Here is a 7,520-nt window from a genome sequence, read left to right on the forward strand (position 1 = left end):
TAAAACAGAAAAACAATTACTTGTTAAAAGGTACATGGAGAAAAGGATGGGACTATAAATTAATCCAGTGGAAACAATTCCCATGATGCAATGGAGCATGAGATTGCCACCTGTCTTTTGATGCTGGGTTTATTTTGCTTAGCACAACGTCCTCTAGTTCTATCCATGTTGCTGCAAATGTAAAGATTTTGCATTTCCTCATCCCTGAAAATATGCTGTTGCATATAGGTCATATTTCCTACATCCACTCTCCTGCTGGATGTGAAAACAAAGAGAGATGGGAAAGAAACCTGAGAAGTAGTTGCTAGGTCCTGGGGCAGATGCACAGCCCATTAGTGTGTACAATGAGCATGTACTAGTAGTGTGGTACAAACAGCATTTGTACCCATAAAACTACTTGGAACATGAGGTGAGAGAACTCTGTAATGAATGTGTAGTGCCTTGATATTGTCTTTCAGAAAAGAGCCTGGCATCTACGCTGGCTTTCTCAGGGCCAGTGCCATCTGACTGTAGGAAGAGCTTGGGCACCCAGCAGGCAGGTAGGGAGATGTGCCAAATTTGAGGCGTAAGCATCCTTGAAGCACAGAGTAGAGTGTCCTTCTCCTTCCAGGAAAGACCATCCTTTTCATGAAGGAATGGTGGGGGTGGGGAAATAAAGATTAGCAGGTTCCTTACAAGGTGCTTTCTTTCCCACATAGGTTGAACATTCAACCTTGTTGTTCTGCTTTGAGGAGTTAACATCGTGATCACAGTCAGGAGTCCCAGAATTTCAGTGGGTGTACTCTGGTCTCAAGAGGTTGCATGCCTCCTCCAAGCTGACAGACACTCTGAGTTCCCAGCCTGTTGCTCAATTCCTAATAAGCACAACTTCAGGTCTGTACTGATTGAATAGCAGCATCTTAACTATATCTTAAGAGGGAAATTATTAGACTGGCTTATAGGATACAGTCCAGGTAATTCAGCAATGGCTGCCTCACACTAGAGGTCAAGAATCTAGTACTTGTTCAATCCAAGTACTGTGTGTCTCAGTAGTCTCAATCTAGCATTGAAGACTGGACTTCGTGGAGACCTGCTGGTCTTCAGTCTGCAGTGGAATCCTGAGGAAGATGGTAATAAGGTTGATAAAGAAATACCATGGCAACAGGATACAGAGAGTGAGGGCAAAAGGGAAAAACCCATGTTTCTTCGTCATGTCCTTTAATCTGGGCTGCTGTCACATTCAGAGCAGGTCTGTCTGTCTGTGAAGGAAAAAAAAAAGACATAGAGGGGGCAGGAAGTGGAGGCAGAGAGGAAGCGCTGACTGCTTCCGATAAAGGCAAAGAACACTATTGCCACCAGGGATCCTCACCTCATACCCTCATCTAAACCGTAAATATCATCCCCAGGCCCCACATCCAAATGCTATCTCATTGTGGGGTAGGTTTTCAACGGCAATTTGAAGAAGACACAAATATTCAAGTTACAACAACTCTTTAGGCTCATGAGTTACAGGATCCATGAATTCATGTTTTGCTTTAGACTAATTCAGACTGGGCCCTTTGCTCGCTTGTAGCTGAGCCTTAATGCACAGAGTTATCTCTCTTGGAGACCAGCGTGTTTGAGCCCAACCCATGAAGTGTTTCCATTTGTTCCAGCATTAAAGCTGGTTCTTTCTCCCTCACCCTGCCTTTCCTCCCTCCTGATCACAGGTGTGCCCCGCATTGGGACATTCTGCATCAGAATCTTAAGCAGCTTTGTATACCCGTTTCTTTGCTAGAAGGTAGCGCCATCCGTTGATGTAAGAGAGAGCTAGGGAAAGACTTAGGCTAAGCTGCTTTCATTTCCCCCAGATCTCCCTACACCGCACCTTTTCTAACAGGTCTTCATATGTTCCAGGTGTATTTTGGGTCAGAAATGGTTCCATGGGGTTTGTCTCACAAAGCTTGTCATTAATTGATGTTTTTCAGATTGTCTGGAATTTGAAAAAAAAAGGAATAAAAGAAAAGAAAAAAGAAAAGGACAACCCAAGAGCACTTTTATGACCTAGAATGTGGTTCTAGGAAGCCATGCTTTTCATCCAGATCGTACAGCTTTGCAGGAGTGTCGGTCAAACTACGGCTGCTGCTTCAGTTCAGGACCAGACCCTTGGGCAGGCACTGCCAGTCTGTTTCCAGGGCAGATGGAGAACACAAGAGGCTTCTGACCTTGGACCTGGTGTGAGGCAAGGTGAAGATGTAACAGGTGGCCAAGTCAACCATGAGCTCCAGCTCCAACTCCACCGAGGAAGCTTGGGCAAGTCACCTTGATGCTCAGAGTTCTCATTTCTGCATCTATCATGTGAGAATACTAATGATACTTCAGTAGCAATGTCCTAATGTGTTTGCCACTTCTAAGCAGTACCCTACAAGGACACTTGGAAAGAGTTCGCTGTTGTCTTCTCTATTACAATGTTAGGACAATCGAAGGCCTGGAAATCGGTAGTGCCAATTCCAACCATGGCTCTTTTCCTCACAGCTATGATGCTGAACAAATCTGGGCTGTTGTTTTTTCCCAACATGAAGCAGAAACAACATCATTATCCTTGTTTTGTATGTGACAAAAATAAAGTTCAGAAACTTGGACAAAACCACTCATTAGTAGGCAGAATTCAGAAACACATTTGTTTTCTCTAAAGAACACATTTTTGCTTATTCTCTCTTTCCCTGTCTCTCAGTCTATTTTTGTAAGTATATATGTTGTATGTGTGTGTACACATGTGTATGTGGTATACTCATCTGTATATGTACTTATGGAGGTCAGAGGTCAGCATTAGATGACCCTTTCAAATTTAATTACAAAGTTCCTCCCTCCAAACCCTACCATATATGTTCCCACTCCTTCAGATTCATGGCCCCCTTTTTCATTAGTTGTTATTATTTGTATGTATGTGTATATGTATGTATATTCCTGAATATAACATGTTTAATCCATATAATATTACTTGCACCTCCGTGTGTTTTCAGGACTGATGATTTGTCACTGGGCACACAGTTGGTGTGTTCGTCTCTGGGAGGACCACCTCTCATGCACCCAGATTTACTTAACTGCCTGTGGTATAAGTCGAGACCTCATGGGACTTTTCCCCACGCAGTTTGGTGTGTTTGTTGGTGCCATCATTGTTTAGCTCACATTTGGTCGTCAGGTTTGTGAGAGTTGCAGGTGTAGTTTCTGATGTTGCTAGGAGACACAATCCCACAGCAAACTCTCTAATGCTTCCCTCTGTTATTTTGAGACAGGGACTCTCTTTAAGCCTGGAGCATACTGTTTCAGCTAGTGACTGTCATCAAACCCGTCCCACCTCATAGTGCTGGGGTTAGTTCCAGATGCATCACTGCATCCAGCTGTGTGAGATGCTGGGAACCCAAACTCAGCTTTTTCTGCTCCCTCAACAAGCACTTTGCCCATTGAGTCATTTTCCTAACCATTGAATCAATTTTAAAAATCAAGGCGAATTCTAGTCACCCATCTATTCATCCACCCATGTACCCAACTATTCATCCACCCTTGTACCCATCTATTCATCCACCCATGTGCCCAACTATTCATCCACCCATGTACCCATCTATTCTTCCACACATGTACCCATCTATTCCTCCACCCGTGTACCCATCTGTTCATCCACCCACGTACCCACTCCTCCTCCCACCTAGTCATCCATCCCTTTCTTCGTCAGGTATTTACGTAAATATCTAGGCTCTCCGTGACAAGGTACTACTGCTTAGGTTCCAGTGACAAACAGAATGGTCCCTACCCTCAGGGAGCTTAATGGCCTGTAAAATCCTGCCATCTCCTTGATCCCTCAGAGGTCTGTCCCAGATTGAAAGGAAGAAATAAGAAATATGGAGTGCTTGGATGATTATAAAATGCAGCAGATTATTATTATTATTCTATTATTATTAATATTTAAACATATTGACAGCTTCACTCACACAGTGTTTTGAAACCGAGCAAACACCAAATAAGAGGATATGAAAGGCTTCAGTTTTAATCCTCAAGTTCTAAAAGAAGTCACCAGTGTCAGAACCTAAATGTGGCCACAGGCAAACCCTAAGTCTCCAGGCTGAGATGTTTGGGCTGGGTTTGTGCTGCAATATGTCTTAGAGATGCTCACAGTCCTGCTGTTCTCAGTCTGTCCTTCATGGGGTTACTTTCTTGAGAATTTTTGCTAGTTCAGTGTTCAGACACTATCCTGGGTCTTGTCTTCCCAGCCCTAGCCATCTGTGGTGGTTTGAATGAGAATGGTCTCCATAGGCTCCTATATTTGAGCCTATGTCAAATAGGAGGATGACTATCCTCCTTAGTCATCAGGGAGTGTAACTACTTGAGAAGAATTAAGAGGTGTGACCTTGTTGGAGTAGGTGTGGCCTTGTTGGAGTAGGTGTGGCCTTATTGGAGTGGGTGTGGCTTTGTTGGAGTAGGTGTGTAGGTGTGGCCTTGTTGGAAGAAGTGTGTCACTGGGGGTGGGCTTTGAGGTTTCAAAAGCCTAAGCCAGGCCCAGTGTCTCTCTCTTCCTGCTGCCTTCAGATTCAGATGTAGAACTCACAGCTACTTCTTCAGCACCATGTCTGCCCGTGTGTTGTCATGGAGGTCACCTACCTCCATGATGGTAGTGGACTAAACCTCTGCAACTGTCAATGAGCCCCAGTCAGATGCGTTCTTCTATAAGAGCCGCCATAGTCAAGGTGACTTTTCACAGCAATGGAACAGTGACGAAGACATCATCTGAGGCTGTTCACACGTTAGTTAGAAAGGAAATCCAATTGAGAAAGACTCATGTGATTTCTTTCTTTCTTTCTTCTTTCTTTCTTTCTTTCTTTCTTTCTTTCTTTCTTTCTTTCTTTCTTTCTTTCCTTCACCTTCTACCTGATCACAATTCATTTTACTGGTATCCAAAGGACAATCACTATGTTGCCTGGCAGAAGAGAGTGTATCAGACTTTAGGACAGACAGCAACTGTGTGTAGTGTCTAGAGTGGCTACGGCTCCCAGTGAACAAACATCAAGAAATGACAGGAACTCTGTGATAATACTTGGGGTGGCTGTCCAAATGGGGTGTGACTGGCTGATACTAGACTCTAGGTCAGGTTGGGTTTTGTTATCAAATCGTAGCTTATAGAATCTGAGGTGAGCCCTGAAATCTCATTTTTTTTCCTATTTCCAATGGATGAGCATCTTCAAGGCTCTTTGGGCTGCCCTCACAGATGACCCCCATCCCCTCATCTCTCAGCTGACCTTTGAGCAGGGCACAAGGAAGCCTGTCCACCTCTCCCTAAGGGAAGCAGGTAGCGAGTGTCTCTGTGAAAGATGGCTGTACCTGGAGAGCACGGGCTAGGCCCTCTCTGTCTCCTTGTTTAAGCTTCCTGAACATGGTGCCAGGTAAGTGCGAGCAGGCCACTCTGCTGGTGGCAGGCTTGAATGGACCCCTCTGGGCCAACTGCTGCTGTGCATCCCAGCATGCTTCCCTGCTGCCACACACACTCAGGATAGCCTTCGAGCCAGGATGGTTAAAATCACATCACCCCAGCCTGTTGTGTGTGTGTGGTGCAGCTCTGGTGTTCCTCAGAAGCCCTGGCCTGGAACCTGCACAGGCCTTTTAATACACGGCTGGGAAAAAGAGAAATGAATGTTCCCAGTGTGTCTCCCATTCCCGCTCTTACCAAGAAGACCTCAAGTGAAGGGGGTGGGGAGTTTCATACCAGAGGCAAGTCTGCAGTGAGAATCTCGGAGTCTATTTTCGGCTGGGACCATCTGGACACAAATCAAGAATCTAATTCCCCCCACTACTTTCTTTCCCCCTTGTACTTCAGCTGACTCTGAGAGCCGGGAGCCTGAAACCCAGTCTGGACCACAGAATTCCATTAAAATATAAAGAATAAATAGAAAGAAAATGTCACCGAGTTCCACGGATTATTCCCCTCATCAAACAGAGGCCAGTGCTATGGCAGCCAGGGTTCTGCAGCCCCTCCTTCCAGTATCTTCCAGAACCTCCTAGACAAGTTATAGAGAGAGGCAAGTTAAGGCTCACAGCCCTTTCTGGGGCTGTTGTGCACACACACGCCCCCACCAGTGGTTGGTATGTGTTGTGAGCTGCAGGACCAGGAAAACTGAAGTTAAAACCATGCAATAGTCATTACGCAATCTCCGTTGAGGGCCAGAAGTCCACCAAGAGAATTTGCTTCACCTGTGAGCCCTGGAAACCTCTTCAGTACAGCAGCATCACCAACATGACGAAGACCCCCGAAAAAGCCCAGACTCTTACCCAGGGGTGGTGTGACCTCCTTTCACACGGTCAGCAGTGTGAACTGCGAAGCAGGAGGTGAGCAAAGGGCTCACACTACTCACACTGGTGGACTTCCTTTAAAGCCGGCGATGCTAGAGTGTGTCGGCCTGAAAGCGAAGTACAGGATGTTCTAGGCTGGATCATCCATGTAAAAAAAATGACCGTATTTACTCTGGAAACTGGACATCAGCAACCTAGATTTATGTTGTATCATCTTAGCGAGCAGAACCGGACCAGGATGAAAGTGAAGGCTGGGTTGCACGTGGCTGTAGGAGAATGGTGTTCTGAAGAGCAAGGGCGAGGGTGAACTGCTCTCTCTCCCATCTTGTTCTCATTGCCGGATGTGCGAGTCTTCCTTGTGCACCTGGACTATCACACGTGAACCTACTGCATGCCCACTTCTCTGTGACTGTCTTGGGCAGGATGCCTTCTTCAGTCTGAGTGAAGGGCTTTAGGGAGCTCCTTGTCTGACGGAGTCTCTTAGAAGAGGCAAAGAGCCAGCTGGATTCTTGGTGGCCTCCGGCTGCCAGCAGGACAGATGTATCAAGTCAGGTTTATGGGAGACGTTTTCCCAGACTGTTATGTCCAAACTTCTGTCCATCCTGCTGTAACCTCTCCAATTAGATGGATGAAAACCAGATCGATCCAGCCTTGGACCAGAGTTGCATAGATAAGAACTCAAAGAAAAAAACAACTAGTTTATCATTAGATAGTTTTTTCCACCCCAGCAGAACTATCAGGGATGGAGGAGAGTTAGAAGGTCGTGTCCTCTGAAGGACAGTTGAGGTGACAAACAGCAAGGGACGATGGGGACACTTGCTCAGGGAAGCGGGACCAGGACACTTCATGGCCGCCTGGACCTAGGACCGTCTCAATATAGAAATGGCCTTAAAAAGAAAGCAGACAGATTCCCAGGCAGAAAAGTGACCTCTCCTCTGAATTCCATGCTTGGAAAAAATGCTTAAAGGAAAGAGAGGAAAGTCTACATACCAAAATCTGGCTTCTTCAGAAGAACCTGGCCTACGAACATGGCAGAAGCAGAGCCCAAGAACATGCTTGCAGAATAGACGCTACCAGGGGGGAGGCCATTGCTACCTCTGAGCTTCCTGGGCTTGTGCGTGACACTAACACCCATGTGTGTGAAGAAATCTATTTCATAAGCATGACGCAAGGAGAATCATATTAACAAGATTCCAGCCAATATTTGAAAGATATTTTGAGAG

The 7,520-nt window shown here is 45.7% G+C and overlaps 1 long non-coding RNA gene across 2 annotated transcripts; it reads right to left on the reverse strand.

Annotated features, from left to right (window-relative positions):
- On the reverse strand, positions 1 to 6,866 carry LOC125405629 (uncharacterized). 2 transcript variants are annotated; one of them, XR_014997663.2, is made up of 3 exons: positions 6,277 to 6,866; positions 1,847 to 1,951; positions 1 to 1,238 (listed from the first exon to the last, which is right to left on the reverse strand). It is a non-coding gene; the product is annotated as an uncharacterized LOC125405629 (long non-coding RNA). The 2 variants fall into 2 exon arrangements; XR_015735352.1 differs by having other exon boundaries at positions 4,615 to 6,866.
- Positions 6,867 to 7,520: the final 654 nt, after the last annotated feature.

This window comes from Myodes glareolus, chromosome 17 (genome assembly GCF_982192425.1).
Source record: "Myodes glareolus chromosome 17, mMyoGla1.1, whole genome shotgun sequence".
NCBI classification, from domain to species: domain Eukaryota; kingdom Metazoa; phylum Chordata; class Mammalia; order Rodentia; family Cricetidae; genus Myodes; species Myodes glareolus.